Source organism: Arachis hypogaea, chromosome 12 (assembly GCF_003086295.3).
Source record: "Arachis hypogaea cultivar Tifrunner chromosome 12, arahy.Tifrunner.gnm2.J5K5, whole genome shotgun sequence".
Classification (NCBI taxonomy): Eukaryota; Viridiplantae; Streptophyta; class Magnoliopsida; order Fabales; family Fabaceae; genus Arachis; species Arachis hypogaea.
Window position 1 is genome coordinate 118,407,747 of NC_092047.1, and position 17,927 is coordinate 118,425,673.

The 17,927-nt window shown below is 32.7% G+C and overlaps 1 long non-coding RNA gene across 2 annotated transcripts; it reads left to right on the forward strand.

Moving 5' to 3' along the window:
- Positions 1–1,987: 1,987 nt before the first annotated feature.
- Positions 1,988–12,975, forward strand: LOC112728767 (uncharacterized). Of its 2 annotated transcripts, XR_011869050.1 has the most exons (6): positions 1,988–2,181; positions 2,272–2,326; positions 2,414–2,572; positions 9,435–11,843; positions 11,934–12,151; positions 12,245–12,975. It is a non-coding gene; the product is annotated as an uncharacterized lncRNA (long non-coding RNA). The 2 variants fall into 2 exon arrangements; XR_011869049.1 differs by having other exon boundaries at positions 9,435–12,151.
- Positions 12,976–17,927: the final 4,952 nt, after the last annotated feature.

Genomic DNA, 17,927 nt, shown 5'->3' on the forward strand with positions numbered 1-17,927 from the left:
AATTGGAACAATTATTTGTCCTGTTATCGCTGAATTTGATAACTTTATTCGTGATCATGAAAAACCATCGTTTCCAAGAACTGTGGGTGATGGCTTAGATCTAGAAGCATGTTACAACAAATGCAACCAAAACTATGACAAATTGGCGTCACCAATATCAAAAAATAGATGGAAAAATTGCAGATCATTGTGCAAAACGACAAACCTTGTTATAAAACGGTGCAAAGAATATTCTGGTGGAAATAAAGATACATTTGAGAGATGCATAGAAGAATGGGTTGAAATGTTGAATTCTTTATTAAAAAAATTTAAACTATTAAATTAATTATTATATATTTCCATATAAATATATGTATTACTTAATTTATTTTTAATATATATTTTATGTTTCAATATATAATTTATATTAATAACTAATTTAATAATTATTTTAAGTGTATATTCAATACAGAATCATACATTTTTTATTTTAATGTAATAATAAAAAGTTAATCTACCTTTAATTTAAATTTTATTTAAAAATTTATTATTGATTAATATATTATTATATACTCAAATCTTTAATACTTATTTAAATAAATATATGAGTTTATTATCTAATCACGTATTAGTATAAAGGTCAGCAAAGAAAAATAAAAATATTTTAGCTACCCACCGATGCAAATAAATGTCGCAACAACCAAATTAAAGCATATATATGTGTGTGTTGCTAAATGTTTATGTTAAATAGGTGTAATGACTAATGATTCTTGTACGCAAGTTCATGCACCCGCCCCCGGGTGGTTGAGTGGAGGCTTGCTAATTAAATACTATAATTAATTAAAAATTAGACACCAAGGTATCCAAAACAAAATAAAGAGAAAAATTAAACAAGTGTAATTTTGGACTACTTTAACTATTAATTTATAAATTTTGATGCACTGTTTTATCAAATAATTATTTAATTATATAACGTTACATTAATAAAAATAATTATTATTTTATTAATTACGTAAATAATTATTTAAAATAACAGATATAATATATATAATAAATGTTCTATATTGTCAATATATTAAAATTAAAATCTTAATCTATTAGCACAATCAAAATGTTTAAAGTAATAGACATGTAAATAGAATGAACAATCATGCATGTAATAGACAATTTAAAAAATATTAAAGACATAAATTAAATATTTTTCCTTATGCTGCTATGGAGGTTGAAGCATTAGCAGAGGCACGTGCCGACAGGAAAGCAAGAACAGAGCTAGAGACGTGGCTATAAGATTATATATATGGTTCTATTTTTAAGCGTGTCAATAAATAAAAATGTAATAAAAAATAAAGCATGTCAATAATCAACAAAAATGTGGTGATAAAATAATCAGTACACTTACGAATGTGACCTTTTTAAAAGCGTACTAATTGTAAGACCCATAATTTTCAAATAAATCTTATTAAGAATTAATTTTAATTCATTTATTCATTAGAAATTTTATTCTCAGAAATTATTTTATTAAAGTTAATTAAATAAAAAACTAAATCAGGTTTTGAAAATTAATTAGAATTTTACCTAATTTTATAATTATTGAATTATTTTCTATACTTAAATTATAAAATTAATAGTTACGGAATGACAAGAATTTTTATGTGATTTAATTCAAATAATTGATATTTCTATGATTTAATACTTCAAGTTTTAGGAGTAAAGAAAATATTCTCAGGTAATTTGCATTTGAATTTTGTGGGCAAAATTCCCAATTAGGTGGGTAGAATGTAAAATCCGGTTAATTAACGGCTAATTAACCCATAAATGAGAATTTATTCTAGAAAGCCTAAAATATGATTTTTATGGCTAAATGTGATAGAGGAGACTGAGACGAGAATTTCGGTACCAATTTTATAGAATTCGGACCAAAATTGGACCGAACGGGCCAAACCGGGCCAACCGGACCCAAAGTGGGCCCTTGGCCCAACATAACTAAACCAAAACCCTAGTTTTCAGCAATCTCTCTCCTCACAACACTCATATTCACGCTGAAATTAGAGAGAAAGGGGGGAAGAACACTCTCTCAAGTTCTCTCCCTTGGTTGATCTTCAAACCACCATAACTTTTGATCTAGAGCTCCGATTGCCGCTCCGTTTGCGGCCACGCGTTCACCGCGGAGAGCTCTACAAAACCCATACAATTAATCTTGAGGTAAGCCACGTCTTGCTCTTCGAAATTCCAGCCTTGTTTTCGAGTTTTATGAGCAAAAATGTTGAGATTTTGGGCTCTTTGATGTTATAGGACCCAACTCTCTTGAAGGAGAAGGTTAATCTTGTCTCCTTGGACCTTGGGTGTGGTAAGATTCTCAATCCTAGTGTAATTTGTGATTTTATGATGTTTGGGTTTTGAGATGTTGTATATGGGTATGATGATTGTGGCTTAGGTTGTGTATATGTGAATATTGGAGCTTGATTGGTGATTTTGAAAAGTTTGAGAAAGGGCTTGGTGGTGAAAAATCTGTTCTTGGAGGTTTTGAGGCCTTGAAAGCTTGTGGATAAGTGAATTGGAAGTGCTCCGGTTGAGATTGGGAAAATCGGCTAAGGTATGGTTTCGGTTTTCCGTATCTAATATGTAATGTGGTAGGAAATACTTAGACTAGAGGCCCTAAGATAGGCATTGAATGGTTGATGTTGTTGAATGGTTGAAATATATGATGTGGTCATATATGAGATGATGATTATTGATGCCTTGGTGGTATGATGTATGAGAAATATGCATGTTGTGATATATGCCTGATGATTGGTTATGGTTGAATTGTGGGTTGAACCATGTTGATGGTGAGTATGATATTAATTGTGTACAATGATGATTTATTGGAATTGGTGTTGTTGAGAATTGGTATGAGAAAGAGTATATGATATGTCAATATGTTTGAGTTTGTGCCACTTGGGTGAAGTGGGTTAAAATGATGAGATAGTGCTTTTGGTAATTTGTGGTAATGTGTCAATGTGTGAGTTGAGGAGGCTTGATGTTGAATTTGATATATTTTGATTGGTTTCAAAGAAAAGGGATGAAATTGGCATGTTTTGATTGATTTGGAAAAGAGTTGAAAATGGCTTGTTTTGAAAATGGCATATTGTGGTTTTTATGAAAAATGGTTTTGGGCATACTTTGGTGGGACATAACTTGGACTACGGATCTCTGTTTTGTACCAAATCTGTTTAGAAATGAAATTTGATCCGGGATGTCCATGCCGTTTGAAGAACGGGTGAAAAATGATTTAAAATGAAGAAGTTATGTCCATTGGAAGATAGGGGTTTGAATCTGTGAATTCTGCAGCTTTTAACTTAGAAATTTTTTAGCAGAATAACCCCTTGCGCGTAGGCGCACATGGCGCGTACGCGCCGATCTTCCAGAAAATGCCATCCACGTGTGCGCGTGATGTGCACGGGCGCGCCGATTGTGCTGCACCCAATGCCCAGCCATTTTCCAAAGAGTTATGCTAGAACTGTGCCAGTGTTGTGCCTAGGACACGAGAACACCCACGCGTACGCGTGGTTGACGCGTGCGCGTCGATTGGCAAATTATTAATCCACACGTTAGCGTGCATGACGCTTGCGCGTCGATGGGTTTTGAGGCCATCCACGCGTGCGCGTACGCGTGGCCCTGTTTTTCATCCCAAAGTTGATTTTTGAGTTTTCAAAGCCAAATCTGATACTTCTAAGCCTCCGATCTCACCATTTATGTCTTATATCATTATGACATGCCTAGCTATTAAAAAGGGGCTAGTGAATGAGGTAACTTGCGAGTGAAGCAAGGGAAAATGAATGATCAATGAGGATCAAGCATGATTATGTGAGATGCGGAGGATGGTGGTGGAAGTGCTTGTTATGCCATGGGCCGAAAGGCTGTGATTGTAAATGAAATGGCTGGTTATGGATTTAACCATGAGCCGGAATGGCTGTGTATGATATGAATATTGGCTGGTTCTGGACTGAACCGTGAGCCGGATGGCTGATATGGATGTTGATCCATGGATGAGAATTCATGCATGTTTATGCTGAATTATTGATAATTGTGAATGTTGCACTTCCACTGTTGGAGATGAGAGTTTCCCTGGGTAGTAGCAGTGGCTAGCCACCACGTGCTCCAGGTTGAGACTCGAAGCTCTTTTGACCCTATGTCATAAGTGTGGCCGGGCACTGTGAAAGACCCGGATGAGCTCGCCCCCGTAAATATTCACCAGTGAAGGTGATGGATATAGATCATGATAATGATCAAGTTTATGATGAGTATAACTCGAGTTGGGGATGCGTGACAGAGGGACAGTCCAAGGGTTAGCCACTAGGACTTGTCGGGTTGGCTCTATAACTGACAGATGATATCATCAGCCACTAGGGACAGGCATTCATCATGTGCATACTATATGAATTGTTTGAGATTGCCTATTTGACTGCATATTACTTGCTAATTGTCTAAATGCCTTAATTGTTCCTATTTGTATATTCCTTGTTTGATATAACTGTGTTTGCTACATTATACTCCTGTTGGTGGTTGGGAGGTTTGAAGGAATTGGAAAGGGAAGTATTAGTTAGACTGAAGAATCTTTAGTCAGATGCCTTTATATGGTTTAGCTTGTTTATAAGCTTTGATATTAACTGGAGGAAGCTTTAGGATTGCCTTTGGCTTTCCTCTATTATTATGTATTATATATGTGGAAGCTATTACCATGCTGGGGACCTCTGGTTCTCACCCATGCGGGTTTTGTAGTTTTCAGATACAGGACGTGAGGTCTCCCGCTGAGGCATGCTGGAGACTTCTATTTTTGCGAAGATCCTTTGTTCTCGGGGCTATGTTTTGGTTTATATGTTTTGCTTAGATACTTTTATCTCCATTAAATAATACAAACTGTGATGACCCCTCTTATGGGAGAATTTTGGAGAATAGGTTTTATGTATTTGTGTCCCTTTGGGTTTCCTTTGGGGTTTCCTTATTTTATCATATGTATATATTGTTATGCTCGGACCGGTTATCTTCGCAGCCGGATTTTGAGTCTTGATATTCCTGTTTTTGACACTCCTTTGTATATATATAATCTCGCGTTGGTTTATCCTGGTTCGTTACGTTATCGATCGGAGTGTTGCGCTTTTGAGTTGCGGTTTTTGTTTACCCCTTTTTCTACAAAGGCTCCTAGTTATAATCAATTATTCATACTACTATACGTACTAATTTTTATTTTAGAGGTCGTAATACCTTGCCATCTCTGAATTATGACTTAAGCATAATACTCTGTATGGTAGGGTGTTACAATCCTCGAAAGGGTTCTCATCAGTAGAGGGTTTTTGGGAATTACTGTAATAGGATACATGAAGATAAACCGTACAAGTGATTAATAACCGTCTTATACCACTTTTCAAAAACAACGGTTTACAATAAGAGTAAAGTCGGAAATCTTTTCTGAAAGAGGAACCGTTCAATTCTCAAAAACTCAAAAGCCTTTCAAAAAGGTTTATCTATACTAAACCAAAGTAGAATTTCATATTTTTTTCAAACCAGAAACACAAAACCAAAACCAACCATCGGTCTATCTCATTTTAACCATGGCCCTAGGCCCAAACAATCCAACCAACAACCAATCACCACAATCCAATAGCGTCCCAGTTGCAAACACAGGTAAGAAGTTCAAGTACAAACAAACAATTATATCAAGTAGAACAATTAGCAGTTAATCCCTAAGGCAAACCAAGTACAATATGCACACCCAAACAATGTCACATAGATGCATATGATACATGCCTGTCCTAGTGGCTGATGATACCATCTGTCGGTTACCAAGCCAACCCGATGTGTCCGGTAGCTAACCCAGGCACAGTCTCTCTGTTGCACATTAATATCATTAGAGGGAATATGTGTCCTGTCACCATTAGAGGGTATCTGCGCCCTGTCACCATTAGAGGGTATCTGCGCCCTGTCGCCATTAGAGGTTATATGCGCCCTGTCGCCATTAGAGGGTATCGATGCCCTGTCACCCTTACAACCAGAGAGAAAACACAAGCATACTCACATACAACATTCATCCCAGCCATCCGGCTCACGGTTCAATCCAGAACCAGCCAATTTATCAATAAATACAACCCTTCGTCTTAACTTCATAATTTATATCCAGCCATACGGCTCATAACTCATTCGGCAATCAGCCATAATTCAATAGCATAGACAGCCATTTCGGCTTATAACAAAATAGCAATTTCACCATTCAACATCATCAATTTCATAAAATCGATATTTAAGCCATAAATCACTTTTCTCAATCCATTCACTTTAAAATCAAGTTTCAACTCTTTTCAGCCTTGGCTTTAAGGATCTCATCTCTCAAATTATCTCAAGCTCATAAGCCACTTTTACTCAAAGTAAGTTCCCTTTTTAAAACAAAGTCACTTTCAGCTTTCTCTTTCTAAAACTTCTATAACCATGGCAAGTTAAGGATTTATTTCAAAGTATTCAAAATCATCCATCCAATAATGGAATTTTATAACAAAAGTTTCTCGGCAGAGTCTCAAGTCTTTAGGGAAGGTCAATCTATATCAATTCCTTAAAATTCATTGAAACTCTTAAAATCATAGATTCTTGGCTCAAGTAAATAAAACTGAATTTATTATGAAACCGAACCATACAAAATCACAAGTTCCCATCCAGTCCAAAAATCAACTCATTTGAAACAGAACTGGCTCATTTGAATCAAACCATTTTCAGATTTCTTTTTGGAACCCATTTTTTTAACCTCTTCCAAAATGCCTCAAACTTAATTACTCAATCAAAAGTCTAGTTTCCTTTAAAATCACTAAAAGCTCCTTTTTATATTGAAATCAATATTAGAGCATCATTCTTTCCTTCAGTGATTCAAATGGTAAAAATAGTTCAATTTCTAAATAAGCTGAACTCAAGGCATAAGGTTCATTAAATAAGTTAAGCTTGAAAACATAAATATTCTCTTAATAAATCAAATAATACAATTTCTCGAATCCAACCCTTTTTAAATAACTTTTCAAACAAGATTAGGATTTTGTAGAAATTTCGGCAGCACCTCCCCTAAAACTTGAACTTTTGCCACCCGGTTCGGGTCCCAACTAAACCGTTCCTCATTCCTTTTCAACAGCTCAAAACCAGAAATCAATTCAAAAGTAAGCTAAATCCAACAATCATCTCATTTTCATATCTCAAGAAAACTGTTTCAAAATCAAATCAATATCAACCGATTTAACATATTTCCAAAGCTTTAAAGAAACGGTTCAGCAACCAATCATTTATCAAAACCAAACCAATTAAAGCAAACCAGGCTGAATTTCAAAGAGTATTCTATCTTTCACATTATCAAGAGAGTCAACTCAACTCAAATCAATTCCCAACGGATTGAACTCAAATTACAACTCTTTAAAAAATCAACTTCAAACATTCCATTTCACAAAGCCGCAAAACAAATTCATCCAAACAAACATTCATAATCTTTCAACACAATCGAATAATACATAAGGCCAATACAATCACCAAATACACATTTTCTCACACCAGTATCCATATATAATAATTCCAATATAAAATATAATTTTTGGAAAGCGCTCCCACCTCAAAATGTTGAAACCACATCCCAAACTCATTAACAGACTCCTTTTCGCTCAGCCCGAAATCACCGGCAATCAAAATCTCGGCTCTGCTTGCTCTCTCAAAAGTAGAAACAGCTATAAACGGCATAAACAAACCAGGTTCTAACTCCTAAAACCATTAACATCGCAAATACTTTATTTCACAGAACAGAACACCAACGCAGGGCTTTCGAAACCAGATATACTCACCGAATTAACAAAACGAAGCAGCTGCGATTTCGAACCGACCCGACAACAGGTCCGATAGTGGCCAAAAGCTCCGGTGGATCAACTATAATAACCACGCAGCATCAAAACCTTCTTAAAACCCAAAAATGACAAGAACCACAAATTTAAAACCCTTACTATCAGAGTGTTCTCCAGCGGCAGAGGCTCGGCCATAAACTTAGGCAGCGGCCCCAGCAGTCACCTCACGCAGCAGCGGCAATGAAAGACCCCGACAACTGCGACTGCACAACAACGTCATGACCATAAAAACACAGGAGTAAGAAGGAATGAGAACCAAATGCAAGGACCTTTACCGGCGGTGGTTTCAGCGGCCACGGCGATTTTCTCCGGCGGCCATATAGTGGACCACAACCACTGCAGCAGCTAGGAGGGTGGCGGTCTTGATGGCAATTTTTTATGGCGACGGCAGTGGGATGGCAGAACAACCACCACCATCACGCCTCATCCTCACGGCGCGTCTCTCTCTCTCGAGCGACTGGCGACGGTGCGGGCTAGAGGTGAATGCGTGACGAGTAGCGGCGGCGACGGTACCGTGCTCTCCTCCGGCGACGTCTTTGATGGCAATAGCACGGTTCCTCTTCTCGGTGGTGGCACTGACTCGCACTCGTTCTCTCTCCCTCTGCTGGCCCTCGATGGCGGCCATTCCAAGGGAGACGACGAGCAAGGATGGCAGCGGCTCCTCGCGATGGTTACTCTCCTTTGTTCAGCGGCGGTAGTGGCGGGACAGCTTGATAGAAGTCAGAACGGGCGGCGGCTCTACACAGCGCGACGGCAGCGAGCTCCCTGCCCCTGGCCGGCGCATTCTCCCTTCTCTCCGTTTTCTGCTTCTGTTTCCTTTCTCTTTTGAAGTTGTTGTGTTGCAGGTCTGCTAAAGGGAGGAAGAAAGTGTGGCGACTGCTAGGCATGGGAATTAGGGTTTCATCATTTAGAAAACTAGGGTTTGTGTTAAGCTAGGGGATAGTTTAGGTAATTTTAAATAAATGTAGGGATAATATAGTAATTGAAACTCAAATTAAATCCAATACTAATGTATATAGAAAAATACTATTTGCTCATCAATTTTACAAATTATTTTTAATAAAAAGCCCAAATCCAATAATTAGAAATAATATACTTAGTCTCTTCATTTTTTCAAAATAGCAGTAGTAATATTTAAAATATTAGTTACTTAGTCCAAATCATATAAAATTCTTATTATTTCATAACTGCCAACTTTATAATTTAAATATAGAAAATAATCCAATAATTATAAAATTGGATAATAATCATAACTTATCTCAAATCCAATAAATCAAAACTTGCCTTAATTATCTTTAATAAAATAATTTCTGAAATTAAGGCTATAAATAACCATATGATTTGAGACTTGATCATAATAAGACTTTTCAAAAGTTTTGGGTCTTACAACTTCTAGAAAACAATAATGCCTTCTGGTTCCCAACATGTGTTTTGGTTATTACTTATGGTTATGCTTTGAAGATTTGTTATTGACTTTAAGCTCTGTGTTTTTTATTTATGCATTGGATTTTCCCTGTGATAAATAAGTTCACAACATTTTCTGATTTTGATTCACAGCAACTAATTGCTGACCTTGTGAGGATACAAAATGATGGGACTGTTGAAGTTGATCTAGAAAGAAGTTGTATCTGTTGCTTCAAAATTGCTAGAATTCCAGTCATTTTACGAGTTAACAGCGAGTGAAAATCTTATTCGTGAAGAAAAAACATCAATTCCAGTTACAAATTGTCATACTTGTTGGAACTAGGGGTGACATACAACCTTTTCTTGCCATTGCAAAGAGACTTCAGGCATGTTCAAATACATATATTCGGTTCCTTTTGTTGCTCATGAGAATCACCTTATATTATAATTGATCTGATTGCATCATTTGAAGATGCAAAGTCTTTGTTTAACAGTTTTGTTTTTTTTCCATACTTGTTTCTTTTCTTTCTTCAGAGATGAACTAATATTACTTGCAGGAGTATGGTCATCGTGTTAGGGTGGCAACTCTTAAAATTACTTGCAGGAGTATAACTAAAACCTTTTGTAAAATCATGCAGAACTATGTGATTGTACTACTTTTAATCTGGTGAAAGTCTACTCTTAAAATTAAAAAACTTTTTAAATGCCAGTTTTTAAACTTTCAATACATACATTTAGTACACTAAAAGGTGAAAAATGATCATTTTTCTTGTAATATGTGTTCATGTATGTACTATTAACAAATTCTCCTGAACACTCATTAAAATGAAATAACCATTTGTTTATTAAATTGTTCTTCTATAGCTTGAAATGAGTTGAAATATATATATAAGATAGAAGAGAACTATGGTGTTAATAATAAAAGAGAACAACCGCATTCATAGCAGTTGCTTGAAATTGGTCTAGAGTGAATTAAACTACTCAACCACAATGACAATACCCTACGTTTAATTCTCAATGCCATTTGCATTTATTAGACAGTGCCAACACTATGGACCTATTCTCAATGCCATTTAATTCTCAATTTAAATTTTTTTTCGGTTCTGGTGAAAGTCTACTCTTAAAATTAAAGATAGTGTTTGTTGCAACTTCTTAGAATATGTGACACGAATATCATAGGTTCTTGGCCTTTTTTTTAGTAGTTTGGACTAAAGACACATTCTGGGCCTAAATTGTAACCTTCTTAATTTATCTTTGTCCATGAAAAATATAATTTTCTTTTTTTTTTTTACAGAAAAAAAATATAATTTCCTTTTTTTACTTTTTATAATAATATTTATTCTCTTTTTATTCATACTCTATTTCCTTTAATTATATTTCTTATTATGTTTTTACAGGTATGAAGAGAAAAAGGCCAATAAAAAAGTATCAAAGTCCTAAAAAATTCCTTAAAAATGTTGAAGATGCTAAATTAGTGTCATCTCCTAATACAAGAGAAAATGATCATATCTCAATCAATTTTCAATTTTACCAAATTCTTAAAGTGTGAACTTATACATGATTGTTATTCTTTGATTTAAGTAATATAATTTTCTCTTATTTCTTTTATGTTTTTACAGGTATGAAGAGAAGAAGGCTAATAAAGAAGTATCAAAGTCCTAAAAAATTCCTCAAAGATGTTGAAGATGCTAAATTAGTGTCATCTCCTAATACAAGAGGAAATGATCATATCTCAATCAATTTTCAATTTTACCAAATTCTTAAAGTGTGAACTTATACATGATTGTTATTCTTTGATTTAAGTAATATAGTTTTCTCTTGCTGCCGATCATTTGATTGGAATGAAATTTGGAATGGGTACACTTGATGATATGAATCATTTGAAAAATAAACGTATTCGTTCCGTAGCAGATCTCTTACAAGATCAATTCGGATTGGCTCTGGTTCGTTTAGAAAATATGGTTAGAGGAACTATATGTGGAGCAATTAGACTTAAATTGATACCGACTCCTCAGAATTTGGTGACTTCAACTCCACCAACAACTACTTTTGAATCTTTTTTTGGAGGATACCTGAATTCCAAGTATAGCTCGTAATAATCTATCTTCCGGGGCATACGAGGATTCTTGTACCATTTGAGGCGTTAATTTCCCCACTAAATAGAAATGAATTTTCTAACATTTGACTCCGTACCACTGAAAAGTTTAGCCGTACATTTGAAAGATAGCCCCCCCAAAAAAATGTATTTTTTTATTTTTTACAGGTATGAAGAGAAGAAGGCTAATAAAAAAGTATCAAAGTCCTAAAAAATCCCATAAAGATATTGAAAATGCTAGACTAGTGTCATCCCCTAATGCAAGATGAAATGATCATATCTCAATTTTCAATTTTACCCAATTCTTAAAGTGTCATCCCCTAATATTGTTTTTTCTTATTTTTTTTATATTATTGCAGGTATTAAAAGGAGAAGACTTGTACAATTCGAAGAGGAAGAAGATGAACATATTGAACCGAATGTTGTATATGCTAGAGAAAATGTTCATCTCTCAAATTATGAAAATGGTAACTATCTCCTCTTTTAGCATACTATGATAAAAATATTGTGAAGTTTCTAATTTCTTTAATTAGGTTTCTAATTCTTTTACTTTAAAGTTATCTTGGCACGAGAAAAAAGACATCTTCCAAGTCATTCTAAGTTAACATCTTCTAAAGGCAAGAGTCAACAAGAGCATATAGCTCAAAGTTCATCCATTCAAAATGAACTTCATAGTCATAGCCTATCAGATGCTGATTTCTTAATAATGAAGAGGTAGATGGAGTTGCTATTTCTAGAAAGAAGTGGAACACCACATGGTCTGTTATTGTTGTAGGTATGTTATTTTTTCTTATTAATTTACTAGTTCAAATAATCTGTTTTCAATTACTAGCTGTCTTAAATAATAGCTCTTTTATTTTCTTTTTAGATGAACAAGGGGTTGAAAAGAGTATGCATCTTAAGGTAAAAGATGCATTTTCCCTTCATCATAGTAGGAAACGAGTTCTTATAGAATGGAATGGAAGTGGTCAGCCAATTGGAGAATCCGGTGGACTCTTGGGAGGTATTTTGGGGCTCATTGCAAGTAATTTTAATAATTTTTCTATAATGTACAAAACTTGGCATAAAGTTCCAATGCAATATAAAGATGCTATTTTTGAGAATACTATTAAGGTATGCTATTTTTTATATATTTTTGTTTTGAAAAATATTATTTGTTATGTTTACCTTAAGTTTTGTATACTAACTACATATTTATGTTTTTTTGAAGAAAATATTTGTTGTTAATGATGATGAACACAAAAGGTATATCTTGTCAAATCTTGGAAATAAGTGGAAGAATAATAGATTTAAGCTATTCAATGAGCATTATAAATCGGAACTTAGTTGGGATGCAAATGTTAATTTGAATCCAATTGGAATTCCCAAAGACCATTGGGCTGCATTTTTGGAATATAGATTGAGTCCAAAAACTCAGGTAAACACATTTGTTATTTGTTAGTTTTTATTTGTGTTTAAGATCCATTAACTTTTATGCTTGTTAATGTGCAGGAATTGTGTGAAAAGAATGCTATAAATCGGCAACAATTAAAAATTCCTCACACTATTGGCTCAAAAACACTTACTAGGAAACGCCATGAACTTAACAACATATATATATATATATATATATATATATATATATATATAGCAACAACAGTAATTAAATTAAAGTAAAGCGATCTATCTTCAGGCTTGAATGCTTGATTTTGTTCTTTAAAATAGTAGTACTCTTGTTACTTAATAAAATCGTAGTACTTCTTTGCAAAATGATTGATAAATTCTATTGGACTAATATTACATATGTAACATTATTATTTGTCTATGAATCACTTCAGAAAAACTTACAAAAGGAAATTGGTGAGGGTGCTTCTGAAAATGAAGCATATGTTAAAGTATTTGGCAAAGAGAATTCAAGCTATGTTAGAGGTATGGGAGTTGGTGTTCGTCCATCTCAAATGATTAGATCCTTATCCTGCTCAAGAGAGTCTATGCAATCTACTACAACTAGTGGACCATCAAGAACTGAATATCAAAACTTGAAGTTACAAGTACAATTGCTACAGGAACAAGTAAATTTTCTTGTGAATCATCAAAAGGGTCAATTGCCACCTGGTTTTCCTACTGAGGTAAGATAAGGATATATGTTATACTTAATTTTATAGACTTGCGTACTTAATTTTCGTCATCAACAACTTCTAAAATGATTGTAGTTTGTAATCATAGCCTCTTGTATAACACTTTTGTTTTGTTAAGTATCTTTCTAAAATATTTCCTAAAATATATATATTTTTTATTTTCAATTGTAGGTTGCAGATTTTGAATCACCTACACATACAAGACCATATTCTTCTGCCAATCATGAACCTCAACAACACAGGCCATCCAACGTTTAAAGGAGTTTTATGATTGAATTGTTAGGTTTACAAGTTTGAATTAAGTTGGAATTTTTTGAATTTACATATGGATTATTACTATGTAATTAAAACTTGTAGAATTCAACTTTTGAAATACATTGTTGCTATTTCTGTAAAACTTGGGGGATTGAATTTGAATTTGTTGAAAAATAATGTCATTTATGGAGAATTCAATTTTTGATAATAGAAATTTTGATGTTGGAGAGATTATGACAGTTTAAAACAGTCACTAAATACAGGAAAAAAGTGTCACAGGAATAAATAACTTAGTAACGGTTTTAAATAAAAAAATGTCACTAAAAATATTGTGACGGTTTAACAAGTCACTAAATATGCCTAAAAATTGTCATAAGAACTAATAACTTAGTAATGGTTTAAATAGTCACTAAATATTCCTAAAAACTGACAGAATTTAGTAATTTAACGACAATTTCAAAACGTCGCGAAATACAGTATAAAAAACATCTTTACAAGTGTTACAAATTAATGACGGTTTTATACTTTAAAAACCGTCACAAACAATTTAGCGATACTCCTTACCAACGGTGGTCCAAAACCGTCACTATGCCAGCTGGCGACGCTCAAATCTGACGCTTTTTTTAGCCGTCGCAAAATCATTTAGCAACAGTTAAAACCGTCACCAAGCATTAAAAAAAACCGTCATCAAAATACTGTTTTGTTGTAGTGCTCGTTTGCATGTTAAGGCATACGATTCAAAGTAAGTACAGAACAATATAAAAAAAGGTAAAATGTATGCAGTAGATGTCCAAGAATATATTATAAAATTATGCTTTTGCCTTTAATTAATTTTTAGCCTAAATTTTTGAAAGTCTAATATTTCCACATTATATTAAAATTTAAAATTTAATTATTTTTTATTCTTAATTATTTTTCTAAGTAAACTAAACTGACACAAATAAAATAGGATGAGCATGCGTGCATTATCTTTATTTAAAAAAAAATAGAAAACTAATTTTAAATAGTTAAATAGGTTAACCTACCATGACATTATATCACGTGGCATTTAATGTAACATGTTATCATCTAATTGACGGAAGAATCAATTTGACTTATATATTATCTTTCAATAATTAATATGACTAAAAAATAATTTAAAAATCCATTTAAAAAATAAATAATCTTTTTAAAGACAAATTTCACTATTAACCAAATTTAACCTTTTTAAAAATAAGTAAAAAAAAGTTGTTTTTTCTTTTATCCTTATTGTTATACATATAATACTTAACATTTATAATACATTTTTAACTTTTTAAAGTTTTTGCAATCTTTTCGACTATATTTTGAGTCAAGTAATTTGATAACCCTTTATTATTTTAACAAATTCATTTTTAATGAATTCACTACTACTCTTAGAATAGGGAAGGAGCACAAACTAAGCAAGGAATATTCTAATTAATTAGAGAATCATACTGTATATAATAATATTAATAATATTAACAATGATTTTTGGCTTATAAAAAGCCTAGCTAGTTTCATTTATCATCATGAATTTGTAATTGTAAGAGAGAGAGAGAGAAATGACTAAACACAATATGTTTTATGTAATAATAATAATAATGATAATTGGAACAATTATTTGTCCTGTTATCGCTGAATTTGATAACTTTATTCGTGATCATGAAAAACCATCGTTTCCAAAAACTGTGGGTGATGGCTTAGATCTAGAAGCATGTTACAACAAATGCAACCAAAACTATGACAAATTGGCGTCACCAATATCAAAAAATAGATGGAAAAATTGCAGATCATTGTGCAAAACGACAAACCTTGTTATAAAACGGTGCAAAGAATATTCTGGTGGAAATAAAGATACATTTGAGAGATGCATAGAAGAATGGGTTGAAATGTTGAATTCTTTATTAAAAAAATTTAAACTATTAAATTAATTATTATATATTTCCATATAAATATATGTATTACTTAATTTATTTTTAATATATATTTTATGTTTCAATATATAATTTATATTAATAACTAATTTAATAATTATTTTAAGTGTATATTCAATACAGAATCATACATTTTTTATTTTAATGTAATAATAAAAAGTTAATCTACCTTTAATTCAAATTTTATTTAAAAATTTATTATTGATTAATATATTATTATATACTCAAATCTTTAATACTTATTTCAATAAATATATGAGTTGATTATCTAATCACGTATTAGTATAAAGGTCAGCAAAAAAAAATAAAAATATTTTAGCTACCCACCGATGCAAATAAATGTCGCAACAACCAAATTAAAGCATATATATGTGTGTGTTGCTAAATGTTTATGTTAAATAGGTGTAATGACTAATGATTCTTGTACTCAAGTTCATGCACCCGCCCCCGGGTGGTTGAGTGGAGGCTTGCTAATTAAATACTATAATTAATTAAAAATTAGACACCAAGGTATCCAAAACAAAATAAAGAGAAAAATTAAACAAGTGTAATTTTGGACTACTTTAACTATTAATTTATAAATTTTGATGCACTGTTTTATCAAATAATTATTAATTATATAACGTCACATTAATAAAAATAATTATTATTTTATTAATTATGTAAATAATTATTTAAAATAACAGATATAATATATATAATAAATGTTCTATATTGTCAATATATTAAAATTAAAATCTTAATCTATTAGCACAATCAAAATGTTTAAAGTATTAGACATGTAAATAGAATGAACAATCATGCATGTAATAGACAATTTAAAAAATATTAAAGACATAAATTAAATATTTTTCCTTATGCTGCTATGGAGGTTGAAGCATTAGCAGAGGCACGTGCCGACAGGAAAGCAAGAACAGAGCTAGAGACGTGGCTATAAGATTATATATATGGTTCTATTTTTAAGCATGTCAATAAATAAAAATGTAATAAAAAATAAAGCGTGTCAATAGATCAACAAAAATGTGGTGATAAAGTAATCAGTACACTTACGAATGTGACCTTTTTAAAAGCGTACTAATAGTTTCACTACAAGAATATGGCCGATTAGTTACCACAATAAGAGTCGTAAAAATCGTTGCTAATTTGACGCAAAATATAATTTGTGACGGATCAGCTACCGCCTAGCAACTAATGCTTTCCTTGCTAATTACAAGTCACAGATCAGTGAGGCAAACACGATAGTCGCTAATTCATCAGAAAAATTTTTAGCTACCGAATAGATAGTCGCAAATCCATCACCAAAGTTAACGCTAATTCCATAGAAGAAATACACTAAACAGTAGTCGCTAATTAGCGACAAACTCTACTGCAGCAATGTCATTACTAAATGCAAGCTAACTTCGTAGACGAAATAGAATGCTTAGTTGACGCTAATTAGCGAGGAATTTTTTCGAACCTAACTCATCGCAAGTTGTCCGCTAATATGATCGCAAATCTGTCACATTTTGTAGCAAATTTATAGCTAATCTTTGAAAATCCTTAATCAAATTTATAGGAATGTTGTCGCTAAACCAAAGTTATTCGAAATGAGAAAGTAAAGTTATGAAATAGTCACTAATTTGCGAGGAAATTAAATAATATGTAGTCAATTAGTTGCAATATTATTGCAAAATGTCATTACAAATTCATTTTTAACTGGTAACAAATCTATAGGTATATCGCACTACAAAAATAGGCTTTTGCCACACTTTTAAAGCGTGCAAAAAAGTGTAGCAATATCTTTTCGCACACTTTTAAAGCATGCCGAAAAGTGGACATATAGCCACGCTTTTAGAAACATGCCGAATGAGTTGGTTTTGGCTACGCTTCGAAAGCGTGCCAATAGGAGACATACAATCACGCTTTTGAAGCGTGGCTTACCAGCTAGAACCTTTTTTCACGCATTCAAAGCGTGGCCTATTTCTTTGTCAAATTAAAAAAAAAAAGGAGAAAATAAGAAAGTTTATAAAGAATTAATTTTTTATTGATTTACATGAATTATTTACATGCTATAATTATAATTAAAAAAAATTACAATTCTATAACAAAACTAATAATTTAATTTACACGCTGCAAATGTAATGCAAATAAGCCAATAACAACCTCTGTTTCAAGCTAAAATATGGAGAAAAATTTTTGACCCATTTTTGGTAAATTTACCAAGAAATCATCAATTGAGTGTTGATTACCTCATCAGTTTTGCAAA